Source organism: Crinia signifera, chromosome 1, assembly GCF_055691185.1.
Source record: "Crinia signifera chromosome 1, ASM5569118v1, whole genome shotgun sequence".
Lineage (NCBI taxonomy): Eukaryota > Metazoa > Chordata > Amphibia > Anura > Myobatrachidae > Crinia > Crinia signifera.
In genome coordinates this window covers 247,114,746-247,124,146 of record NC_139217.1, presented here as the reverse complement: position 1 = coordinate 247,124,146, position 9,401 = coordinate 247,114,746, and positions in this window count along the sequence as shown.

The following is a 9,401-nucleotide window of genomic DNA, read 5'->3' as shown; positions in this document are numbered from 1 at the left end:
ATTGGTGAAACCCCTGGGGGTTTGAAATGTACACTATACCCCTAGATGAATTCCCTGAGGGGTGTACTTTGCAAAATGGGGTGACTTGTGGGGGGGTTCCACTGTATTGGTGCTTTGGGAGTCTTGCTAATGCAACATACCACCCACCATTCATTCCACCAAAATCTGTGCTGCAAAATCCAAAAATCACTCCTTCCCTTCTGAGTCCTGCCATGCGCCCAACTGGTATTTTTTGGTCACATGTGAGGCATTGCCGTACTCGGGAGAAATTGGGGCACAGACTTTGGGGTGCTTTGTCTCCTTCATTCCTTGTGAAAATGAAAAATCTTGAGCCAGAAGTGCATGTTTGTTTAAAAAAATGTAATTTTTCATTTTCACAGCCCAGTTGTACCAAAATTGGTGAAACCCCTGGGGGTTTGAAATGTACACTATACCCCTAGATGAATTCCCTGAGGGGTGTACTTTGCAAAATGGGGTGACTTGTGGGGGGGTTCCACTGTATTGGTGCTTTGGGAGTCTTGCTAATGCAACATACCACCCACCATTCATTCCACCAAAATCTGTGCTGCAAAATCCAAAAATCACTCCTTCCCTTCTGAGTCCTGCCATGCGCCCAACTGGTATTTTTTGGTCACATGTGAGGCATTGCCGTACTCGGGAGAAATTGGGGCACAGACTTTGGGGTGCTTTGTCTCCTTCATTCCTTGTGAAAATGAAAAATTTTGAGCCAGAACTGCATTTTTGTGTAAAAAAATGTAATTTTTCATTTTCACTGCCCAGTTGTATCAAAATTGGTGAAACCCCTGGGGGTTTGAAATGTACACTATACCCCTAGATGAATTCCCTGAGGGGTGTAGATTGCAAAATGGGGTGACTTGTGGGGGAGGTTCCTAACTTTTAGCACTTATGGTGCCTAGAAACCTACATGGTGCCTAAAAAAAAATCTCATAAAAAGGAGGCTCCAAAATCAAGTAGGTGCTCCTTCTATTATGAAGCCTGTGGTTTGGTCAACGTGCACACTAGGGCCACATATAGGATATTTTTGAAAACAAAATAATTGGGGGAATCAATTTTTAGTCACATTTCTCTAGTAAAATCTACTGTATTCGTTAGAAAAATGTATTAAAATTGAAACTCTGCAAAAAAAAAGAAATTTTGAAATTTCACCTACACTTTGTTTTAATTGCTGTGAAACACCTAAAGGGTTAACAAACTTTCAAAATGCTGTTTTGAATACTGTGAGGGGTGCAGTTTTTGAAATGGCATCATTTATGGGGGTGTCTCACATACAAGTCCCTCAAAGTCACATCAGAACTGAACTGGTCCCTAAAAAAATCAGTGTTTGAAATTTTCTTGAAAATTTGAGAATTTGCTATTCATATTGTAAGCCTCCTAGTGTCCAAAAAAATGAAAAGGAAGTTGAAATAATGATGGAAACATAAAGTAGACATATGGTCTATGTTAGTTATTAACTATTTTGAGTGGTATGATTATTTGTCTCACAAGCAGAAAATTTAACATTTTGCAAATTGCTAAATTTTCCATTTTTTCACGATATTTTGGTATTTTTCACAAAAAAACACAGACTGTATCGACCCAAATTTACCACTAACTTGAAGTACAATGTGTCACGAGAAAACAATCTCAAAATCACTTGGATAAGTAAAAGCAAAAAAAAGTTATCCCCACTTAAGTGAGACATGTCAGATTTGAAAAAAAGGGCTCTGTCATGAAGGCACAAACTGGCTCTGTCATGAAGGGGTTAAATTTCCCACAGGTCAGAGCAGCTAGACCACTGCTTCCCCTCATGGCCATTAGACTGCACCTTATATTAGCATACTGTCCCAACATCAGTTGTAACATGGCAAGGCTGGGGGCTACATGATCGAGCATTGAGGTGCGTAGAGTGATTTCTGCCTCTAAAGGGCACATCAGCAGCGGAAAATTTGTACGATCATGTAACAGAAACAGATTTATATATAATCAATGCTACAAAACGGTGATGCTAGGTTGTGGCCATACCCTGTGGCAGTATATTCTTCTTCCTGTATCAACTTATTCCTTTTCTCCCAGTTGCAACATATATCCCTACAGTCACCTATGTAGCAGTATCATCACAGCCCCAATACAATACATCCTCTTGCACTGCCACACTGGACATATGGTGAGGTAACCCTGCAGCCACAGTCAGTAGTGGTTCCATCAAACTATTGCAGTCCTGAAGCTCTTAATGTGCCCATACAAGGTGCGATGAACTCAGTGCTTTTAGTACTAGATTGCATTGTATCTAGTACAAAAAGAATACAATGTGCCACACAATGCAATCTGATACTAAAAGCACGAGCTGCACAGACTTTCTGTGCCGTGCGATGTGCTGTGTGCGGTAGTGCACATTGCATCGTACCCAAAAACCACACCGTGTATGGGCACCATTAGAGTGATTGCACTCTCTGTGACATGATTAGGTGTAGGAAGTTTTCTTTTTGTTTCAGGCATGTAAATAAATGTGACCTTGTGTGCTTTGCACACAATAGTTTACCTTGACACACACAAACACAATATATATTGTGGATACATATATGTTACTGGAGTATTGTGTCCTAAAAGTGGTATTGCTTTAGTATAAGTTAAAATCCATGTCAATGACTTTAGTCACTCAGGAGTGCATTCACTAAGATGCGAGTTCTATTGAAGATGTGATGTTGCTATGGACAACCAATCAGATTATATCTATTATACATCTAGAAGGTGCTAAATAAAGTAGATTCTGATTGGTTGCCCATAACATCATCCCATCTTAACTAGAACTCCTATCTTAGAACCCCTCAGTATGTGATACACAATAGTAAAGCTAATTTAAGTCTTCTTATTAGACAACCTCTCTAATAATGAAAAATACAATCTTATTGTCAATATACTGTATGTTTGCAGTGCTTTTGTTTCAGTTACAGTATCTGTTCTATCTATATGAATATTATTTTCTAGTTAAAATAAAAGCATCAGAATATTGCAAAAATAAAAAACAAGAGAAAAGCAAAAAGAAACGCTGTTTTAAATGTGAGACCATGAAAGAAAACTATTACGTGACCTTTTTCATTATCAAAAATGTTACCTTTTGACAAAATATACCAGTAATAATGTTTCCTCTTTTATTGGATATGACAATATATACACACAATTATTTTATTAACAACTTTCTGTAAATAAAAATTGCTGTAGAATGATCATGATACTAATAGGAATCCCTGCATCTCACAGTGAGAAAAGCTGTCCGTTTCCATTTTATCACGAATCAATATTTTTATAGTGGATCTTTTACTGATATAATTAAGAAAAAGCAACTTTTACATTGACATTCTCCTATACTATAAATGATTTACACAAAATACTTTTTTTTCAATTACATGCAATAAAATTTAACTTGCGAGGTACTCTATCCCAGGTTAAAAAACATTCTCATTATGACTTTTTCATTATCCTTCTTTTTTATTCTGAATTCATTACACACAGCCATTAGCATGTATATAGCATTTATTATTACATGCAGGACATAATTTTGATGCAGTGTGCCTATATTCATTTCCACTTATTATCTAGAAAAGTTACCTTTGGCATGTAAGGTATCACATTAAAGCAAATCATTGCATGAAATGAAGAATATTCTCCATTACACTCCATTAGATAGTTTTATTCTTGTTAAATGAAGAGCAGTCAACTTTATCAAGTATTTTTTAGCTCCCTCTGGTCCTGCTGGTCCAATCTATTCTAGTGGATGTCCTATAAATGGTCACATATGGCAATGTGTCTCCGGGAGTGATGACAGTACAGCTGGCTTTCATTGCACACAAATTTACCGAAGCCCCCTTTATTGTGAACCTGACAGCGCCAAGGAGCTTTGTAGATCAAGCAAAATATATCTATTTTCTAATTGTCTATTTATCACCTTCCAGGGATTTGTGGACCTCTTATAGGAAGGGGAAAGGAGAATAGCCTTGAACAATGATTCCTGACAAGGCACTGACTCACTTTAAATTAGGATCTGGTTGCTAAATAACTAATTTAGTCCTGCTATCGAGCTGAAAAAGTAGGTATTCAGTGTAAAGTGCCAACCAGGGAATTGATTATGTCTTCTCTTAGTGTGCATGATAAAACTGCCAGACCTGACCAGTGTTGAAGACTGTAGGTAGTTCCCTAGAGACCAGCGGCTTTTCATCATAGAGAATTAGCACAGATTCTACCAAGCAAGCTGCTCAGCCAGACAGTTGAATGGAAAAGATCATGCACAGGCGGAATATATCTGTTAGTTTTGTATTGCCTTTCTTTACAGAGATTTGCAACCTGTGATTAAATATAATTTTCCTTGGAGAGGAGGGATAAATGTGACTTTGTCTGTCACTCTAACAACTGAACACATGGAAATGCTGTTGAGTAAAATTATTTTGTGAATTTATTCCCTTTTGCACTACGTTTTTTTTTTTTTATGATTACTGTTCTCAGTATATGTTTGGTACACATTTTTGGCTTTGGAGGAATCATATTCCATTATTAACTATTAACATTTGTTATAATGTGCTTTTATGAGCAACTAGATAAAAGCAAAAATGATGGCTTCATCAATGTACTTTTACTTTGAGCTGGGACAGTTTTTAGTCCACAAACTCTCTCTACTCCCAGTTCCAATTTGCTCCTACCTTAATCTCCACAGCTCTCTCTCCATGGGCCTTATTTTGGTTCATTCTTTCTGACAAAATCCTTCTTAGATGGACAAAACCATGTGCACTGCAGGGGGGGCAGATGTAACATGTGCAGAGAGAATTAGATTTGGGTGAGTAATTTTGTTTCTGTGCAGGGAAAATACTGACTGCTTTATTTTTACACTGCAATATAGATCTCACTTTGAAGTAAAACCCCACCCAAATCTAATTCTCTCTGCACAAGTAACACCTGCCCCACCTGCAGTGCACATGGTTTTGCCCATCTAAGAAGGATTTTGTCAGAAAGAATGAACCAAAATAAGGCCCCATATCCAGTAAGTTTCAAACAGACCAGTGTCCCTGCAAAAATTACTTTCACTTTCTTTTATGACATCTATTAGCACACAAAGGAGTAATTTGGTCTGTGAAGTGGCCTCTAGTTGTAAGTGGTGGTACTTCACCTCATAGAAGTGAAGAGTAGTTTTATATTTATATATATATATATATATATATATATATATGTATCCCCAATATTCCAACTTGCGCTAGAGCCTATTTGACAAAAAAAATTTTTGTTTTACAAAGTGATAGATGTTTATATGTATGGCAGCCTCACCACTAAGTTCCCTGAGGGATAGGAAACGCACAAAGCCCAATGTTTTTACCCAATAGTGGTATGGCGCCTATAGTAAAGTCCAAATGCAAAGTTTGCAAATTCCGTATCAAGTGAAGTAATACAGGAGGTCTTTTCCAATATTTTTGTTTGTTTATTGTTCTTCACAGGATAGTCAGATAAAAACGCTTGTAGACAATCCCAACGCGTTTCGTCTCACAGAGACTTCATCAGGGGAAATACAATAATCTTGTGGTCGTGATTTTTGTGAAAAATGTAGAATACTTTCTCCATTAAACAGATATTTTCCGGAATAGGTTAATTATGTAAGACATGATATCTCTTAGACCTAGAATACGAGTATAAATTAATATCCGCTGGTAGGTTAGTATAAAACCAATTAATGTGGCCTAAAATGGAACAGATCTTAAAATTCCTGTCGACCTTTTTTTGGGTTGGAGTGGGTAATCTTTGCCTATGAAGTTGCAGGTATTAGGAATCCTGTCAGCCTCCTTTAAATCATGCTAAAAATTAATTTTCCTAAAAACGAGGATGATGAATCTTCATCCAAATAAAAATATGTAAATCTCCAAAGAGACTCCTGTGTGCTTCAGAGAGGCTAGCAGAATCTTGATCTTTGATTCTGCTAGCCTCTCTGAAGCACACAGGAGTCTCTTTGGAGATTTACATATTTTTATTTGGATGAAGATTCATCATCCTCGTTTTTAGGAAAATTAATTTTTAGCATGATTTAAAGGAGGCTGACAGGATTCCTAATACCTGCAACTTCATAGGCAAAGATTACCCACTCCAACCCAAAAAAAGGTCGACAGGAATTTTAAGATCTGTTCCATTTTAGGCCACATTAATTGGTTTTATACTAACCTACCAGCGGATATTAATTTATACTCGTATTCTAGGTCTAAGAGATATCATGTCTTACATAATTAACCTATTCCGGAAAATATCTGTTTAATGGAAAAAGTATTCTACATTTTTCACAAAAATCACGACCACAAGATTATTGTATTTCCCCTGATGAAGTCTCTGTGAGACGAAACGCGTTGGGATTGTCTACAAGCGTTTTTATCCGACTATCCTGTGAAGAACAATAAACAAACAAAAATATTGGAAAAGACCTCCTGTATTACTTCACTTGATACGGAATTTGCAAACTTTGCATTTGGACTTTACTATAGGCGCCATACCACTATTGGGTAAAAAAAAAAAAAAAAATATATATATATATATATATATATATATATATACACACACACACACACACACACACACACACACACACACAAACATACATACATCCTAGAAAGCCTGCTCGAAGCTAATGCCTCAAAAGCTAGTACGTGTAGTTTTACTTGCTGCCAACAGATGGCAGTGGACATATATAGATGGACAGATATGGGTCATAAGTTTGTGGCACAGCAAAAAAAAAAGTAAAGCAAGAAAATGTGCCTCTTGGTTAAAACATGCCAGACTTAAAGTGGGGCAGATGTAGTATGTGCAGAGAGATGTAGTATTGAATTTCATTATATATGCCAGGAAAAGGGTGGTAGCCTCAGGCATTTACTCTTTTGGCCTATTTCCCCATTAACCTATAGAATCCAGGATAAGTTCCCAGAGTCATGGGTTAAAGGGTTAAAGGTTACTGGAAAGCACAGGGCATATAGGGGTGATTCTGATGGTCTTGGTAAGCCGCGAGGATCGCCCTGCCGCTGACGATTCCCCTCTTTATCATGCAAGGAGATGTGTATTGGAAACACATCCCCTCACATGTCTCCGCAGCAGGAGAAATCATTGAATGATTCAAAGGTCCAAAAGTAATTGTCAATGAAGGAACATTAAACCTCTATATTAGTTGTTGCTGATCTTCTGTCAAAGTACAGTAATTGAAGCATCTTTGTGTGTACCTCAACAAGGGAGGGAGAGGAGGGAGAGACCCAGTGCATGACAATGATTTTTTTTTGCCAACGTTATCAATATCGTTAGGATAGGAATCCAACGAGTGTTGTTTCCACCTAAGTCCCAGTTTTTTAAATTAGTGCATATACGGGGCGTGGCCTGCACGGAGCAAGGGACAGCAGCTTTCCCCAACAGCTCCTGATTGAAAAGCTATTAAAAGCATAATAAAAGCTTTCCCCACACCTACATACCCCTCATACCCTGCTACTCCTGCCCCATAGGCATTGGGGAACCGAGTAAGAAGCGCTGCGGAGCCGGGAGACCCTTTATCAGGTCTCTGCAGGTTGCGGCCTACTCGCTCTGAAAAGCCGGGACCTAGATTTTGGAGGCCTGCCCGCATTCGAGCTCCACGGCCGAAATCGCGGCCGAACGGGACCCGGGACAGCGCAGATCAGGCCACCCACAGCCTGCCCTACCTTAGGGGCTTCCCCTGCAGTTGGACATCACACACCCTGAAGCCTTCTCCCCGCTGACAGGGAGGTAAGAAGTCCTGCAGACGCAGTTGCTGGATTTCAGTGCAGCTGCGGCGGCCATCTTTAATCTGCTTCCTAGCTATACAAACTATATATCAAGGCTTGCTAGACTATCTATATAGCAGTAGAGTGAATACCCAGGCTAGCCCTTGCCCTCCAGCCCTCTGGGCTTGTGTGCCCCTCACACCCCTGCCTTAAACCACCCTCACTGGAAACTGGCAGTATTAAAGCTGCTTAATAGGGCTACTGTGTGCTCATACAGTTAAAAAGGAGTCTGCTGACATCAATACTGGGCACATCTGCCTGCAACCACTGAGGTTTATGAACCTCATTACAGCAACTTATACCCTGTAGAACACAGCTTGTGGAGCAAACAACAAGTTTGTGGTGCAGCAGTCAGCCACTCCCCTTTTCATATACATCCCTTCCTGCACACTACCTGCCTGGATAAATATATTCCTCCTGCATGATACCGGCCATGCTTTGCAGGTGGGCCAGGAATCCTCTAACATGAGACGGTAGGCACGACACTGGCTATGGCTGTCCCACCCCCGTTCTATGATATTGTTCCCAACGTGAACATGGTCTAACTTTACCACGCAGAGGGGAATGTGTATTGTGTCACTGCATTGAAACCATCCAGCCATTTCTCCTATACCACTAATGCATACTTGACTCTGGACCTGACCGTCCTGGCACATGACGAAACGACGCTCCAACAAAAAACATACGGGATCCGCATCCAAACCTTCACAAGCGAGAGCATTCCACTCCCTGTTCCGGACATCAGATACTGACCACCGCATACCTACGTCTAAACCCGTACAGGTGATGGATACACAGATGGAAGGTACCAGCACTGTAGAGAAGAGCCAACGCGCTCCAACGCCTCACCCCAGAGCAGACTCCATCGACATGACAGCCATAATGGCACAATTACGCTCCCTCCCGACTCGCCAAGAAATACAGCAAGATTTACTGTCAATGGAGACCCGCCTCCAGGATTCTTTCCAGTCTACAATTTCAACCATACAGACAGACCTGACTCAAATAGGAAACAGAGTGGAAAAGTTGGAGGAACATGCAGATGGTGTTAACTCCAAAATTGCGGATTTGCATGATCTGATATCACGCCAATCCCGCTCTCTCACAGATGCTACACGCAGACTCACAGATATGGAAGACAGAGGGCGTAGAAATAATCTCCGAATCAAAGGCCTCCCGGAGGATATCCCACCACAAGGCATCATAGATGCTTTAACGAAAATATTCAACGAGCTTTTGGGCGCCTCCCCGAACGCACAGATCCTATTCGACAGGGCCCACCGAGCCCTTCGCCCTAAAGGCCCTCCCTCAGAGAAACCCCGTGACGTCATCTGTCGATTGCATTATTTCCATGAAAAGGAAGAAATTTTGCGCAAGTCGAGGCAGGTACCGACCATAGACTTCAATGGATGTCAGGTCCAAATCTTCCAAGACTTATCATGGCATACCCTACAACAGAGACGCCTCCTGAAACCGCTAACAGATGCTCTCCGGAAAAAAGAGATTAAATTTCGCTGGGGCTTCCCATTAAGCATCCAGGTGATGCATGAGGGAACTCGCATTGTGTTACAAGAATACGATGACGTGCCCCAATTCTGC